The sequence below is a fragment of the Bombus vancouverensis genome, chromosome 8 (assembly GCF_051014615.1).
Source record: "Bombus vancouverensis nearcticus chromosome 8, iyBomVanc1_principal, whole genome shotgun sequence".
Classification (NCBI taxonomy): domain Eukaryota; kingdom Metazoa; phylum Arthropoda; class Insecta; order Hymenoptera; family Apidae; genus Bombus; species Bombus vancouverensis.
In genome coordinates this window covers 11,261,633-11,280,729 of record NC_134918.1, presented here as the reverse complement: position 1 = coordinate 11,280,729, position 19,097 = coordinate 11,261,633, and the positions used below count along the sequence as shown (strand labels likewise).

General features: G+C 34.5%; 1 protein-coding gene across 1 annotated transcript in view; it reads left to right on the top strand.

Moving 5' to 3' along the window:
- timeout (circadian regulator timeout) overlaps positions 1-19,097 on the top strand; it is a 273,868-nt gene that overhangs the window by 57,769 nt on the left and 197,002 nt on the right. The gene's annotated exons all lie outside the window — the stretch shown is intronic.

Here is a 19,097-nt window from a genome sequence, read left to right as displayed (position 1 = left end):
CGTTGTCGCATGCGTTATCGTTACATGTACGTCGAGGTTTCTTTTATTCATTTATTAACGGCACATAAATTCCCGTCAGCAAATAGCACGTGAGAGAATCGTAACAATTTCTTCAAGCATTCATCCTGTAGCAGCCACACATATAGAAAGTGCAACTAGAACTTTAGCAGCTTTGTGAACTGCTAGCCGCTGGCTTTCTTAAATTCGATTCGCGTGCTGGGATTACAAAGGAGCTGAGGTGCAGTTCGCACGAAATAAGGTGAGAGGTCAGCTACTTTCCCAGCATGCACGCTTTCTATCTTGTTAAAGTATTTCGGCCGATACGATTATTTTAGGCGAAACTGTCTGTAACGCGTTACAAAACATTTTATCGCAAGTTCTATTTCTTTAAGTCGATATCAAGATAACGATTATAACTACGAACTATCGTTTTTAAACAGTGGATTAATATCATCGGAATACAATTTGATTAATTCATATGAAAATTTTGTAGTGCAACGAACGGAATAATTAAAGCCGGTTTATCTAAGGAGGTATACTGAGTGAGAATTTCGAATCGTTTGTATAGTCAAAATTTAAACCACTTAAGCTCGATCCGTACGCCTAAGAAGCCATTGTTTTCGCTTTGCTGATATAATCCTACTTAGACGAGAATGATTGAATAGAGTACTTGGAACGAAAGGACAAGGAGATTTACTGTCAACTAATTTCACATTCTCTGACGTGTTGTCATTTTCAGTACTCCCTATGCATGTCAGTTAATTATTTTCTCGTTGAATTAAAATATATATTGAAATGTTGTTAAAAATAACAAGTTGATGACAAATATTTTGTTCTCTATTACATTTTTCAAAAAGTTTGTTGCCATTTATTCTTACGATATGAATAGGATATGTTTAAAATATATAAATTCTCTTCATGGTAAATTTTATAAATTATTTTAATGGTTCGGTTTGTGCATTTAAACATTAAGAGTTGGTCGAATTGTTTTGGCGAAATTCTATAATTTTGATCTAAAAATACGACACAATATTATATTCAAATTATATTTGCATTTAAGTCGGCATTGAAAATTTTGGTGTGAAACAAATTCCGCACAAGTGTAATCATACTTACAAATTTCTGCTGTTAATTTTGATTGTATAATGTTTTAAGATTTTTGATATTTAAATGTGTGCGAAATGCTACATTGCGGTTTCCAGTCGAAAGCTTCAAAATTCATACAAATTCAAAATTAAAAATAAATGATAGAAACTGTGGACTTTGAACGAATGAATACTCGTCCTGTGACGTCACTACTGGCTTGAGAATGTGATTTTTTTTTAGTCATTGACTCCTAGTTTCTCCTAATGTAACCGAAGCAAATTGATAGGAAACATTCTAACATTGACTTGAAAAAATATATATTATATACAATGGCGAGCATTGTGTATTAAACTTTTCAACATTAAGATAACTGTAGCGTTTGTTATCAAACTTGTTTGAGCACGGTTGCTAACTCTCAGATTTCTCTGAGAAATCACTTTGTACCTGTGAATTCACTGCTTTCACTTATGCCTTCAAACTGGTTTGTGATAATGTTTCTATCTATTCAATTGAAGGACTAGTCGAATTGAGTCATATGGCTACAGGATGCTTTGATGAAACTTGCAGCAGGAAGCCCACTCTTAGTCTTGCTGTTTCCTTTTAGCCATTTTCAATTCTATAACGACAAAATTGTATTTCTGTAACGTAAAACATTCTTATTAGTACACAAGATTCCTCGTCACGGTTTCATGCTAAATAGCATCTTGTAACATCACAAATTCTTTTTGCTTGCTAAAATGAAAATAACATTAAAATATTAAAATACAAGGGAGGTCGAGTATAGGAAATAATTAAAAAAATTATAATACTTAGGAGAAATTCTGCTTGCTGGCATATACATAGCAATAAGTTACATATTTGTACTTTATCATTGAGCATACGCCACAAACAAATATTTTGTTAATAATAAAAACTTTTAAGTAATTCCAAGTAATTTCTTCGCATCTGAGATAACATATCGAAATAAAGGAAAAATGAAATAAGAATTGGCGAGAAGAAACTGCTAATAGTACGGTCTGGTGATCGTATCGTACTTTAATTTTACTCTTTTGCCAAAAGACGTGTCATATTCTCTTTAATGCAACTGTCTGGACGTAAATGGTCGGAAACCACGTTTCTAACAAGTCCAGCACATATGTATATGTATATTTCGTACATAAAGACTGTACAGATATCCTTAGGTATCCATACATGAGCGCAACGCGCCAGCAAGCAGAATTTCGACTACCATAAATTAGTTTCTCCGCGTCTCTAATCTCCTGGGAATTACTGTTCTACTTGCCGGACTTGTGGGGCCGATCGAACGTGATCTTGGAGTGGTTCCAGTACTCCTGATATTTCTGTTCGATTGGAGCAAACGATCACCAACGAAGTTAGCGTCGGTCATGGTTAAATACTTGAGCCAGTGGACTTAAAAGGTGGATTTTCTTGGTTCAAGCCTTGGTTGGCGAACCGTTTTACTCTCGACTTCAACCGTGGATATCGGTGTCAAGAAATCGTTCAAAATTAAACGCTTGTCAATCTATCAAAGCCACAAATATACAGAGGCTGACGAAAGTATTCCAGTACTTGCAAATATCTTTCACGAATCTCTTATTTGTGTGATACGAAACATTCTGAAATTTCATTAGCGTTATTGCGAGATTCTATTATCGCGATTATTGGATATATCGGATATTAATATCTGAAACAAATCTGAGAAAGAGAGATATATATGTAAATTTACAAAATATTTAGTACGAAAATATATTTTGCAAAAATCATACTCAATTAGAAGAATATTTAAATATTATCCATTACAATAATAGACCTCAATATTCAGTGGAAGCATACATATTTAATATTTCTGATATAAGATGACTATTCATGCTGTATATTGATTTTCTATTAAATATATGTTTGCAACAAATATTTTGTCATTTCTATATACATTTTCTGATTGGTTTCAAATTTTATCAATACTACCACGACGATCGTGTTTCATTAGAATTTCAATAAAAATGTTCTACATACGCGTACAAATTCTTCCATGAACCGGTGTATGGTGCTGATTGAAAGAAGACTCTAGCTTGATTAAACATCAGTTTCGTTCGTGAATTTATTGCTTGAAGATTTTCCATCGAGAAACCTATCTCTCGTGAAATATTTCCAAACATTTGCGATGAAACTTCGCTTATAGATGCATCTGTATGACGGATTCCTTCGTTTCCCTCGTGCAGCCAATATCCCAACGTTTACGATGCGTTTGGAAGCTTAGATTTATGGATTTCGCAGACTTAAGACGGTTCAGTTAACGACAATGCTGTGTCTTGATAGCTCATTTCATAGATGTTCCTGAGAGGTTTAGTTACAGGTAATAGGAGAAACTTGCAAACACATACCATTTGCAGTGGTTAAGTATTCGAATATTTGGCACAGAAAACTTTTATGAATATATGTTATCTGCGTTATATGGAACTTTTTGAAATGCGGATCTTAATGAAGTGTCATATTGAAAAAATTTGGGATCGATCCAAAAATGTGTAGAATAGAATTTACAAAACGTTTATTGCAAAGCGACATTTAGTAGAAAAACTAGTATTTATACTACAGTATTGTATACTATATTATTACATAATGTTGGATGACTGTGTGGATTTTTAAATATATTTATTAGCAATGGATTAATAATGACATTGTAAAGTAATTATTCTCACAGAAAGATACGATACAAATCCTATAATATGTCGAGTACATATACTTTTACTGTCGTGAGTAATAGATGTAATACTTTATAGAGTATGAGTTTTTAGATACAACTTTAAATCGTCGTATTATTGGAGAATTGTGAATTGGCCAGCTGTGTGTTTGTTTATTTCTTCGTTAAGTGTAGTTGAGTAAAATATGTATCGATATCTCAGAACACAGGCTAACTCATTGAGAAAATATGTTACTACCTTAATAAGTGTAGCTGTCCAATGGAAACGTGCCAAGAGCAACGAAACGTTGTTTATCTGGAGAATCCGCTTCCGCTATAATGCTTATTTTCTTTCCCCCCAATATTCTTTAAAGAATTTGATTTGATAAGAGTTAATGTATTTAAATGCTGAATAATATTAAAACGACTGAGATTTTGAAATATTACTATATCTAAATATATTTGTGTCGATAGTAACATTAACAACGACATGTCTAAAATCGAAGCTATTCCATTTGTTAGAATTTTGATTATGCATCCATTACAAAGATAATTAATTGAGGAATATACTCGATATATATACATGATAACTGTTGCACGTCCTGCGTGTTTATGTTCCACGTTTAATTTGCATAATTCAATTACTTAATCTGATGTATCTTTGTGTGCCTGTAATTTTGCTAATTCGAATCCGAATTGAAGTTGTCTAAAAATACATTTCTGTATAGAAACAGATTCAATACATATGTATAATAACAAAGTTGGCATGGAATTCGGAAAACAGAGCGTAGTATTATTCCTTTTTCTTCACTTTCCTAGTTTGCATTTATGGGGTGCCATTGCGTTTGAAAAGCTCTTCAGCCTCGCGTCCATGATCGCAGCCGAATATGCTGGAAAACACAAGGTATCAGAGTAGAATAACTGAATCAAGATTTATCCCGGTATTATCGGTCCGTTCGAAACAAACGATTCGATGACGAGCGCAAACGCTGACTTCAAACACATCCGTTCGATTAAGTGCTCTGTAAATTGACCTGAAAATTCACGTCACTTTAAAGCCGGCAGTTGCGAACGATGATTTAATCGCTCGAAATGGTCATACACTGGCATTTTTGATGCGACAATTTCACAATCACTTGAAACCCTTGGCCACCTGGTGTGTTGAGAAATGTTTGAAGTGAATTCTGATACGACGAGTATGCTCCAAAAGGATCATTGTTTTTTCAATGCCTAAAGAAATCATTTGGCTGGTGTATTACTCTGCAGATACTGTCGCAATGGTCGCGTAGTTAAAAGAATATCTGATATTTGAATATGGAAAAACAAAGTTGTACGAATTCAATAGAATTTTTATTACAATATTTTGTAAAGGTCGGTACGAGGAGTATAATAATATTTTTGACAATTGTATTCGATTGAATCGTACCGAATGAATTACGCTTTTCATTTGGGAAAATGAATAATGCTAGTAAATGATATTGTATTGAAACGTATCATAATAATAAAGCGATATTTTCATAATTATCACTGTTCATTGTTGCCATTATTGAAAGATCTAATGAATAAAATAATTATTTACGGATGAATTATTTGTTTTTACAAATTTTTATTTTCGAAACGAAGTTAGTTGCGGTTATTTGCATTTGATATCGCATTTCTTTTAAAAAGTATGTTTCGAGCGTTTCAAATTTCAATGTTTCAGATTGAAATTGGAAAGATTGGAAACTTTATACAGTAAGTATGCATTTTGTGATGAAATAAAATGCTATTTTAAACGTATGTAACATATGATACAATAGTGTACATACACTGTCGTTTGGTTCTAAATGTGGATTTCATAAAATATATTCAAGGAATATAAAAAATGGCGAAGTCCTATCATTTTACTAAATTACACTTTAGTCTTGCCTTTATGATTCATAGAAAACAAAAAGTTCTAATTATTTTCAGCAACGTATTTCTACTTTTATTGTGTGGAATTCATATTAATAATATGCAAGCTTATTTTAGGGTTGTAGATTGCAAAATTATTAATACGAATAATTTCAAAATTAATAGAAACATTCAATATAAAAATTACTTGGAATAAGATATATATAAATATACTATTAATTAGCATTTTCTGTGTAAGAATACAATATTGGAAATCTCTAGATCCTTTAATTTTTTATCACACAATACGATATGAAATTACGATTCGCACCATTTGTTAAGGTAACAAAGTAAAATGCAAATTAAAAATATCATTCGCGGAACAAGCGGTACATACTCTCATCTATCTGAAAAAGTTCAGTTCACAAGTTGATTTCAGTAAGCAAGCAACATTTTAATATATACATGTAGATGTCTTAAGAATACATGTAAATAAATTGTTTTCGCCGATCAATTTGAACATAGTTGATTCAGCAAATCAAGAGTTAATCGCGAAATCGGTCGATATGTAATAAGAGGATTCTGTACCGAATTATACCTGTAGTTGTACTACCGGTCCAAAGTTCGTGGATAATTGGATTTTCACAAGTTTCCCTGACTAAATTCAGGCTTGTTAGATTTCCAGCGCTCATAACGTAATAACGATGATAATTGCTTCAATTCTAAGAACTGCGTAATCGTCATCAGCGGAAGGATATAATTGAACATAAGAGGTCGTAGCAATAATATGTAATAAAATTCTTTGGTTTCGAGGATATTTCGATTGATATGATTCCGTAATTTCGAAGGTTCATCCTTCAAAGATCTTCGGACTTCGAACAATTTGTTAGAACGTTCGATTCTTGACGACGAAGTCGTATCGTTGAAATTGCTCGGTTATTCCACAGTTTTAATTCTCGTTATACGATGTTTCACGAGCGTACGTGAAATTTCGACATAAATTAACAGAAATTAGTAACAATTCACAGACTCGACGCTTTGGTCCGTGCAGCTCGTGGCCAATTAACCGAGGTTCATCAGACGCGGCACGGACGACGCGGTAGGAGCAAGCGAGTCGTCGCGCTGCGACTCTCAGTCGGCGAACAACTCCGTGCACGTTGGTCGGTCAGCAGGAGGCGGTATATAAAATTAACAATTTCGTCCGGGCGAACTCGGAGTTTCGCGGTTCCGTTGTGCCCTCGGACGGAGGAAGGGAATCAGGGAATGCGAGGTTTAGCCGAAGCCGTGTGCCGTTCGAGCGAGCGGACACAGACGAACGGAGAGAAAAAGAGAGCGGATTTCGGTAGTGTCGCTTGATAAGGGAAATCTTTCGAGGCTGCGGCACCGAGCGACGTGTAATTTCGCCGAAATAGAGGACGGAATCCTGGTGGGTACTGGCCGTACCGGTTACAAAGTTACTTTTACGATAGCGCCGACCGAATGTAAATGGGAACAGCGTCAGAAAGACTAAAGGAGAAAACCGGAACGACGGAAAGAGAGAGTGGTTGGTGTCGGGAAAAGGGTGAAACGAGGGAAAGAGTGAATGGAAACGTGCCACGAAAGGGTGAGAGGAAACGGGGAAGTAGGAAGGAGAAGAATAGCTAGATAGGGAGTTTGAGGATATCGGAGAGAGAGAGGAAAGAGAGAGAGAGAGAGAGAGAGAGAGGAAAGGAAGTGGTGGGTGGAAGTAAAGGGGGATGAGACTGTCGGAGTTTGTAATTGCAGCGGCTTTAACGCGCTGCTGATGGCCGATGGCACCCGGGACTGGGGTAATGGTCTGCACCAAATGTCTCTTCTTGCTAGGGAGTGGAGACGTCGAGGAAACCCGAAGAAACGAGGGAAACGGTATTCTAGAAGACACCGAGCAAGAGGGCCACGTAGATTCGCCGTCTTTCTCTCTTGCTACCAGCAACCTTCTCTCGGATCGTTCCCTTCTCTGATGCCGCAGATGTCGACATCAACCGATATATTTCTTTGCTCTTCCTCCCACCTCGTCACCGTACCCACTATTCAACTCTTCGCTCTCATCCACCTCTGATCAGGATACAGGTCGATACGCGTGCAATGATGCTTCTAGTCGGGTAAATATTTAAACGAGGACAATGCTTCTGGTTGAAATCCATTGGCAAAGTTCAAATGATTCCGGATTTAGAACAATTTTACCTGATATTCCTTCGTTAGAAATTTACCGGATTAAACAAAAAATAACGTGTTTCGTATTTTGTACGATACTCCCGGTATTTTCTCCATCCCTGCTTCATTGCATTTTCCTATTTTCAACGAATTTTAATGATTTTCCATTGTTTGATTGTTGACCCCGTTTTGAGGTACGGGAGAAGAGAAATGTTCGTTATGCGATTATCGACATACGGTTGCAGTTTTCGGATGTTCTCTTCAAGTATTGGGAAAACCGTCCTTTAAAAATAATGATTTTACGAATATATGTTCTTAGAATCTTTTGCGCTTTTTATTTTTGTGAAAAATAGAAGTAGGCTTCAATGTAGAATGTTACTTAATTGTTATTATATCTTAATATCTATAATTATTTTAACGTGGGAAATATTTTAAATAATGCTCTATTCTAGATCATACGAAAAAAGACTTCGATATTACTTATTTTATCTTCAACTCAATTTTCAATCCATAATTGTATTTGAAACACAGCACAATCGTAAACGATTAACAATCTAAATGGAATTTACTTTCTGATTGAAATATTTCTACAGTGTTTTGAACATACATTCTGGAGGATATCAAATTTACAACACCTGTCTTAAAGCTTCGAAACGCCAATTTTCTATAATTATTAATTCGTAAAACGATTCAAATATGGGAAACAGAAAAATTTGCGATTTCGATAATAAATTAATTTTATTTAATAATAAAAAAATATTTTATAATCCTTATCATCAGTTGAATAATATTTAGGAGAAACTCCAGTTATTATAAATATAATATTAATTTCAAATAGTAATTATGTAACATGATGTAAACATGGAAAACCAACATTTATGATTTTAATAATAAAACAATTTTATCTAATGATATAAAATCGTTTTATAATCTTTATTATCATTTGAACAATATCTTGGGAGAAATGTCAGTCATTGAGCACACTACGAGTCACTTAATGTCCAAACATTTACACAGATTCTCTCTCAACCTCGAAGAGAAAATGTATCTACTGTGGCAGGCAAGTTGTAGTATATTCACGTACAAGTACTAGTTAACGTAGAAGAAGCTTACTGCTGTTTTTCACTGGCACTTAATCCACGATTAATTCAGTCTACCGTTTATACTGCCTCGACTCCGACAAGGTAAATATTTTTGGCCCGACAATTTTACCATCCGCGCTTGCAAACGCTTCCGAATAAAAAATACGACTCTTCCGCGTCATTTTAAAAATTGTGACTTCATCGTAGAATTTATATACCTTCATGAATGGCGTCAAAATTATCGAAGACGTCGAGACTTCCACACGAGTATACGTATAACTCTAATTTCACCAATTAAATATTCAAGTGGTAATTTTAGTCGACAAATTCCTAATATACGTCGATGGCGTGTTTAAGAGTCTTCCTTGATATTCACGCGACTTGGTGAAGTAAGACTTCTTATCTAGAAAGTAGGACGTGCCAAGGGAGTGAGATGCGCAGTACAATTTTTTAAAATTCGTGTCAAGCACTATCGTGGTAGGAGTGCAGCAGAGCAAGACGCGATCCTGAACGATAATGTTCTAGCACCGAAAGTCCGAAGGCTTACACCGTAAGTTGGGAGGGACAGAAAATACGTATCACACTACGTTGCGCATCAAACTTTTGTCGCTGATATTGCACGATCCTGAAAATTATATATTAGATTTTCTCAATTTCCAGTCGAATTTTTCGTCAAATCAGGATATTATTGTATTAGTAAGAAATCGTAACTGAACACATTTCCATATAAAGTCTACGGAGGAATAATGTAAGATACATACAGGAATTAATCTTACTCAAGGAGTCATTCTTAAAATTCATACAAAATTCCATGTAAATTTCATATACACTGTATATGCAGCAATATATTATTTACTCTAAAGATCTGTTTCATTATATATTTTCAAGTTTCACAAATGCTACTATACAATATCGCGTAAGCACCAGTATAACTAACAAAAAGATGGTAGTACATGAAAAAATAAATAAAAAATATAGAATGTTTTTTTCGCTGCTTCGTTTTCGAGAAATTCGAGATTAAAAATTCGTTCAATATTCCTGTATTTGACGGTTTCTCTATGATGAATTTCTGTTTCAATAATGTGCAAGATTTAGGTATCTTCATTAAATAAATTACGTAAAACTTATATACTTTGGTTTATCGCACAGACGAAGAGCCTCAAGTTTAGCATATTTCTTTTTAAGACATAAAATATAAAACTATTTCGGTAGAAATCATAAATTTGTTTTATTTGCCCTTAAATCAATATATAAAATACAGTGTATTAAATTTGTAAGCAAATTTTTATCGAGAAAATAATCCTTGGAGGATCAGTTTTCGAAGAATAATTGAGCTTCGTTAAACGTTCATTGCGTATAATGGAAGGATTTGCCGAGCATTTATAGGTATCCATAACAACGAAAGGATTAATGACTTGACTTGTATTTCGCTTATCTTTAGCCGTGATGAGATTATAGATTGTTATTTGCAAAATAATCGAATACCAATCAGGATTGATAGCGTGTGACGAGGTAATTTATCAAGCTTCTGTAGCTATTCATAGTAAACGAACGCTTATGGGGGCTTATAACAATGAAACAGTTGATCTCTAAAGATTTAAATGAACGATCATAGAAATATGTACAATTTCAAGAATTATTGTTTACAGCCATTGTCTGGAATCCAAGTGGACTGAAGTAGAAATTGTTATGCAAAAGGCAAATAACATAGTGCAGTTTGATTTTCATTCCAAGTTTTATTTGTGAATAACAGCTTTCATATCGTACAGCTGTAATGGAAAGTGGAAAGAGAAGAAGAAAAACTATTCGCTGTGTCGGGTGATTATAAACAAAAAAAAAAAAAAAAAAAAAAATTGAAAAATTGTCGACTCTTATGTAGAATATTTTTTAGTACCATTTGCGTGCCAAATATACAAAATCCGATAGTTACATGTAGACTTTCGTTTAGGTATTTACCGGATCAGCTGATGGATGCGAAACACCATAACGTAGCTATCTAAATTCTACATTGCGGAAGGCCTTCGTTATTTCTGGTTTCCTATTTATATTCGTCTGTATGTACATTTTCCAACGTGTCTGGTCTGAAACAAGGCACTCGGCCGCTGTTGAGGAGGGAACTGAAGCGGATGCGAATGGTTGTTCTTTTCTATGCTGAAAATGGATATGCTCGCGTATTCTTCTTTGGAACGGTCTCCATTTCGTTTCGGTAGTACAGCAGCAGCAAAGTCTTATGTCACAGTTATCCTCTATCCGGTTTAATGTTCATTTCGCAACCGAGATAACGCTTTATCTTCGTACTGACGTGCAGAAATCCGTGGTTCAGAAGATTTTTGGCGTTCGGCTATGTTACATTTATACATACATTCACAGGTTATAAGTCACAGTGGGACTCTCTGAAGTGATCGAAACAGCATTTTGAGGCTTCGTATACATTTAGCATGTTTTACGCCACGTAGTTTTCTATTTTGCTATATAAAATTAAAGCTTGTCATATTTCTATGTCGAATTACTTTCTACTTGCTAATACTCAGTAGATCTTTCTGAGATGGTTGTAAATTAATTTTTTACGTACATAAATCCAAATAGTTCTCCACGTATTATTTTCTTAATGTAGAAAGTTGATTGCGTGATGCAATAAGCTCGTAAATGCATTTCTTTCTTTGTCTTTTTTTCTTTTTTTTTTGGCATTAAGGAAAAGAAGCATTTGAGAAGTCTTTTCATCATTCATGGAATAGCAAGTGTAACAAGAGTGGTGTAAAAGTATAAGGGTGCTTTATTTAAAGCTTTGACATCAAAAGCTGAGACATGTTAGAAGCAGCTGGTCACTATAATTTATTTCGTGTAAGATAATATTACAAGCATGCAATATTTTTGAAACTTTCCAATGTTCAGAATCGCGTTTAACTATTCAGATAAAGTCATTGAACCTGAAAAAAGAAGAAAGAATGAAATCCATATCTGTAATGATTTTCGGAAAAAATTACTTGGCTCACTTTATTGATTACAAATTTTGTATAAAGGTTGTCAATAGAAACATCTTTTGTTCCAAATCAATTTTATCCCGAAATAATTTTAAGCATATGTGTATTAATTCATTTACTTTACTATTTTGTCGATTATTTTCAATTCATCGAAGATGTATTGGATCTTTATCGCTTGAATTCTGAAATTACCTGATAAACTTATAAATTTCCCTAACGTATATTGTTTCCATAAAAACTCATATTTTAGAAATGAATGATTCTGTGTATTGGTAAATTAATAAATTTTAATAATTACGTTTGTAATACATTTTAATAATTATATATGAAAAATAATATTTATATATTAATTACAATTTTAATATTCATTAAGGCAATTGTATTAATATAATTATACGTAATGTAGTGTAATCCTAAATTTATTCGAATTTGTAATTCAATGCTTAAATCTGTTGCTATTATACACTAGGAAAATTTAATAAGGCAGATTATCGTGTTTGAAGAAGGGACGAATGATTACGAGATAACGAGGTAGGACTTTATCGGATAAAGACCGTTTGATTTGTGAGTTGGAAAGTCATGGCGGAAGTTATCGGCTGTACGTGTTCAAATGGTAGAAAGTTCGGATATCAATGGCGCGATTAATCAAAACCCCGTTATAAATGCCGCATTTTTTCAAGGAGAGCAAAGGACGCGACGTTATTCCTAGATAAATTTTTGTTTTCTTCTTCTTTTTCTTTTTCGTTTTTAAGAAATGCAAATGCGAGCTAGAATATACAGTGCACTAACTCCTAAAGATTTAGGGGTGTCGTTAGCGTCAGGGTAACATTTGCATTTTCTATGTTTTACCGGGGTATCTTATATTCGAAGTGTTTCGGAGCTTGGTCAGATATTACGCAGCGTGACAAAGATCTGATGAATCTAGGTCGGCGCAGCAATAAAGAAATAGCACTTTCCTTGGTATTTTAAATTTCAAATTATTGCCTGTTCCGCAGGTTACAAATAAAATGCTGCCTTTCTTTCATCTCGGACACTCATCTTCTTTAAATATAAAAACTGACCCCGTGGGACTATAATAGAAATCTTTATTAAATGAAAAGTGTCCGATACTTGAAAGAAAAAGTCTTTTCTTTTTTAAATAATACAAGGAACTAATAAAAGAGTAGCATTCCTACAGAATCAAAATTTTTTATCAATAAATACACAATATCTTTTGGTATGCCCAAATGAATGAATTCCTTTATACAAAACGTTTCAATGAAGTAATTTTATACGAAAGCATGGAAATCGAAAATATGAAAGAACATTTTTTCGTATAGGACTTTATTTTGGGGAAATTTGATTTAAAATATTTCTCTAGTATATCTGTATCTAACATACAGTCATTCACGAAAGTCGTTATAGAGGCAAAAAGAAAGGCTGTCATTATAAGCGTGTATGAAGATATTGTTATCCCAACAAAGTGCTACAAATTTTCACTGCAAAACATGAACTAGACTAGGACAATTAATTATTTTATTATCTTACTTACTTTATAATATACGCATTATAAATTCAAGTAAAAATATATCGTTTTTCTGCGATGTCATATACGCTTTATTTAAGTAAACGTCTTGTGGTTGTTATTGCAACAAAATGAATTTTCTTATAGATTAATATCTCTGCTTATGTTCGCATTCATTGCATAGAATAGCGAAAAATACCCAATAGAACGAAATATTTATACAAAACAGAATTTGATATTCTATTACAAAGGAAATTTAACTTCATAGAAACTCCAGAATTATGAATCCGAACAGAATTACGCGTTCAACAGGATGGAAACATTTTCAGTCACTCCTAGAGCAGTGAAATGTATTGTGCGTGAACATTCTGTTTCACCGTGTGTTCTTTATTACCCAATACAAGCACCGCTAATACACATAAGTCAAATCTATAGCGAAACATACAGTAGTTAGCTGCACCGTTATACAGTATATCTTAGCTTATCTGTATATCAGACAAATACTTAAAGTCAATCTTTTCCAAACCAAATATTGTTTTCTCTTTTTTCTTTTGAAAATTTGAGTGAAGAATTTCATTCTATATCTTTGTTTTATTTTTTCGTACACAATCATTTCTTTCTCGCACTTGTATCATGAATTACAGAATAACCTGTATATGCTGCACAACTTCTCAATACCTGGAATTAGATTTTTGTTGAAATAAATGAACTATAGATAAGTGGCAAGAAAGGTAGAGCATTGGCATATTATTCAGAAACTTTTTGAAGTGACATTGGAACGAGAACGGTGGCGAATAATATTCGGCATTGAGTGTCATTGAAGCAGCATAAAAGATAAAGGAAACTGAATTTTTATGCGGCGACATTTTTATCGACGTAATAATGAAATGCATCAATCCCCTGCAATGAAAAGGATATAAATTTCAATATCCTTTTTCGAGATTGACCTCGTTCAACTGGTGAAATGCACTCTGAAACACAGCCGGGGATCTGTGATAGAGCTCTAATGTTCATCCCCCGGAAAAGCAGGTCTCCGGTTGTAATGATCCACGAATTCGATGTTCAAAGGATTGTAGATGCATCGTGCTACGTGATTGTAAGCCAACTCACTATGTGAATTCCATGAGTTCTAGGGTGCAAAGGCCGAAGCATATCGTAGTTCAGACAAATTTGATCTTTACTGGGGTTAGGTATTCCAACTGAATCTAAGAACACTTGCATACCGTGTAAAGACGATGCAATTAACGTCATCAAGCTCGAATGAAATATTTGTTTTTGGGAAATGTTATTAAATATATTTTACATAAAAGAAGAATCTATTATATTTAATGAAATAATTTTTGTAAATTAACTAAAGAAAATAACTCGTCAAAAATAAGTGTAGCTAAAATTTTATTGTTCAACGAATTCTTATAGGTATTACATGATTTTGGTAATTGAGTAATATCGATATTGATATTAAATGAATGAATGATATTAAGTGAATAAATCATCTCTGTAATTGCTAACATTATTTTACTACAAATACCAATTCTTGCAAATAGAGAGTTTTTTCAATAATGTAAAATATATCGAAAATAATGGAAAGCAATGCAGGTTCGTACAAAAGAAATCTAGAAAAGGAATTATTCATCTGTCCGAATCATTAAATGTTTCTTCTACAAAAGATATCATATTCATTCATTTTTCATGTAACAACGACTGATTGAGGTTGATATAATTTATGGCTTCATTATATTTAGTTGAAATGGAGATATATCTTTTGAAAACGTTTGAACCATAAAGAACTGTATAATTTTAACAAACGTATATTTCATATGGGCGCTTCGTTTGTTTGTAACAAATATCAATGTAATGTAAAGTAAAAAGTGAGAAATCAGAATAAGCGGTAACAATTAGACCCTTTCCTTTTATTTTCTACATATTAATTCTATCTATATGTGAAATTTTTCTAAATCGTGGCCATTATTTACGAACGTCGTTTCATCGATAAACGAATGCACTCAGTGGCAAAACGCATTTATAATTCAATTTACATGAAATGTTTTAAAGTCGACGAGTTGGTACACGTCTGGTATGGAGACCACGACAAATTGTTTAATGCAGCAGGAAGCGTACACTGAGGTAGAATAATAAAACTAGTGGAAAAGATCGGTATTTTGTTTTTATGCATCAAAGCTATTGACGCGTTTTTAATTGAAATTCAAAGGACTACACGTTCAAAGGATATATTGTATTTCTGTACTGATATAGGAAATCGTAGGGTATATTGCTTTTAAACAGTATCGAACTCGATCACCGTAAAATTACAACAAATTCGTTATTACAATATTTCGTCAGTACACCGTACAGAATTCCAAATTTTTATTGGGAAAAATATTATGCCTGACATATACATATCGAATATTTTTCTCTCATGTTGTTATTCCCGATTTTCTTACTTGCTATGTTGAACAAATATTTTTTTGCTAACTCTTCGAAGATTATTTTCAATCTTCTTATCTATGTTAAGTACGAGATACGTATCATATAAATGTTTCGACGATTCTCTCTAAGTATTCTTTTTTAGCTATATTTAGGATGTATTTATTTTATTGGAATCATCCCATTTGAAAATTTTCGCTTATCACATCGCGATCACGTTCTGTATGTTTTTCGCCGTAAAAAGCCAGTCACATAGTCGAATTCAATCGCGTATCAAGAATTTAATTCTTGAAACAAGCATTGCCACGTTAATCGTTATGCAAACCTGTAGTTATGGCATTGTAGTTGCTAATGAATGTAGCATATCGTCGAATCGACTGCGGCTTTACCCACGGAGTTGCTTTCACGAACGAAGGGGTAGAAAGCAGTCAGTGTCTCGTGGGTGTTTCTGGACAGCCAAGATAGAGACAAGTACAAATGTTGCGAGAAATGAGTAAGGAATACGATGCTATCTAGGGGGTCATTTGATATCTCTGGATAAAGTAGGGACCATTGAAGTGATCCTGAAATAGAGGCAGAAGCGGAAGGAAGCCAAGGTTGCAAAGGGTGTATATCAAGGGTGCAGCTTTTTACTCGTGGCACTATTACATGCCAGTATTTACACGTATATTGCGTAAACTTAGCTTCCCTTTTCATCTACGAAATCATAATGTACGGTTATATCGCTGGTATAATATCTTGCAAAAATTTCCTCCTTTGGTTTGCTGTGATAATGTAATATGCATAAATGCTTGATAAATCCGATGCCTTACTGGAATATATGTTAAATAGTAGTGGAAATTTTAAATAATCTATTTGCATAAAGCGGCAGCGAAAGTATGCTACTTTATCGTCGTTATTTAGAAATTAAAAAATATATATTCTGGTATGTTTGATGTAATGGTATGTGATCATTTTATCGCGTTAAGTATTCTTAGAAGGAGATGCGAAGAAAGAAATTATATTTCGTATGGAAGGCGTTATATATTTTAATAGTTTTTTCTTAATCAACCACTCTGAAAGTATCTGACTATTTATAATAATGTTTATTCGAATATCTATTATTTTTTAATAATCGTTACGTTTATCGATATTAATATATCCGGCATAATATCATACACGTAAAAGCTTCTTCATCGTAAATCATCGATTCCCAGAAATATTATTTCTTCCACAGTGTGTTATTCTCTAAATGCTTCTTTCTCAAATTGTCCGTAAATCTTTTTCACTCAATTTCTAATACATATTACATAGATACGTAGCGAGTATCAGATTCGATACGTAGAAATGATTGTTAATAATCGGAGAAATATGACACTGCCAGTGGCAGGAACAATCTCTGTGAGTATAACGATACCTACTGAATTTAAAAAGTATGTGATTTCATGTGTACGATATATGACAGGGGACCAGCGCATCGGGTACAATCATTTTCGGTCGCGATGCCACGGTTCGGTCTTTTTCTTGGCTCGTTCCGCGATTTTCCTCTTTTCCGGGTTTCTGCGGATACTCTGGGTTCCGGTATTTTGCAGTTTTGCATCCTGACGCAACCAACGGAGGAATCCGCAGAATTGAGAGCGACGCAAGTCGGCTGAATCGCGCTATTGAATATGGCCATGCGCCTCGTATCGAATTCCCAAGGTTCGGCATTATTTCCTCGTGCCAGCGAGTATGCATATTTGCTACCGGCGGAATATTTTTTTGTTTATACGATAGAAAATCGTAACGAGAGGGATACTTACATATCGGAATTCACCTCCATTTCCGTTCCAAATACGCCACGAATCTATTTTCTCGTTGGAATGGAACACGCATTCGCTATCGAGGAGATATCTTTTCCTCTTCTTTAAGAACCGCTACTTCTGCACGGAACCGAGTCTTGCGAAAATCAGAGATGTATTCGATCTTTCCTACTATATATCGCTTATGTATTTTCTCCTTTTCCGTCTTTATATATGAAAGCGTATATTTACGTATATCCTTACCCTATTTCTCTTTCGTTTCTTCTAAAAATTTCTTCTACGAAACTAACCGAAGTAGCGTGGATAAAAGTAGTGTTTTATCCACATCAATCAATCGCGCGATAAAATATCTTGCAGTGTGACTTTTCATGCATAGATCGGCTTCGTTTCTCTAATATCCATCAGTGGATCCATATCACGATTGATTCTCCAACTTGAGTAGCGTAAAATTTCATCCTTCCAACATTATGTTGTGTGCGTGTAAGTACTTTATACCATTCGCCTCGTTACACGTCGAACGTTCGTTCCAAGAGGAACCGGAGATAGCTGTTGTTTCTTTCTTGCCCGCTCGTCCGCGATTTCCTGATTTTAGCGGTAGATTGGTCGAGAGCCATTTCGCGGTCGTTGGGTACTTGATGGATCTTTCGGGACACGTTCTCGGGGATTCCAGCGTGCACGACACACCACCTCTTCCTCTTCCACCTCCTCCTTCTTCTCCTCTTGCCCCTCCCATCCACCGCCCAGTTTCTCGATTACGTTCGTCGTGATACAAGCCAGCCAAGCAACGTTGTAATTTTTGTCTGCGAGTGCTGCGAGCCATTGTTTTTCCACCGAGTCAACGGTCAACGCGCCACTGCGAAGCTTTTATGCTACGTAAAAGCTTTATTCTTCGTTCGTTTTAAAACGACTACAGCATTCATCACCGTTGTAATCAACGACGCGGCACACTTTGCTATTTGTTTCTAATCAGGCTAATTGACGAATTATAAGATTTAATTGCCCGGATAATTTGCTTTCAGTTTTTCAAAATATTGAGGAGCGATCCATTGATCGATCGTTTTTCAAAATTGACAAGCGTTGAGCTGTTGAAAAGCTGATTGGAAATTGCTATTAGGTTGATTAAAAACAGATCCTACTCCTGATCCAATTTCTTGGCATCTTCCATCGTCAAGTCCAACTTCTCCATAGTTTTTAGATTCTACAAGGAATACAAAATTTGACGACTTTTTCAATTTTCAATATTCACACCCTTTCTAACCTCGCTGATTTTCTTCCGTAAAGTAGGCCAGTCTAGTTTCTGGACAAATTCTGTACAACCATCGAACATGTAGACTCGTATGTAGTAACAAAAGAAGACAAGCTGACGTGACGTTCGAAGTTCTGCTGCCCTGTAACTCTCTTCACGTTCCATAAATCAAACGAATCTTTTCAATCGGAATCCAAATTTATAACATAATGTAAAACGACGTACACGGTCAACGACAGAGATCTTTATCTGTAGAAGGAGAGAACTATATT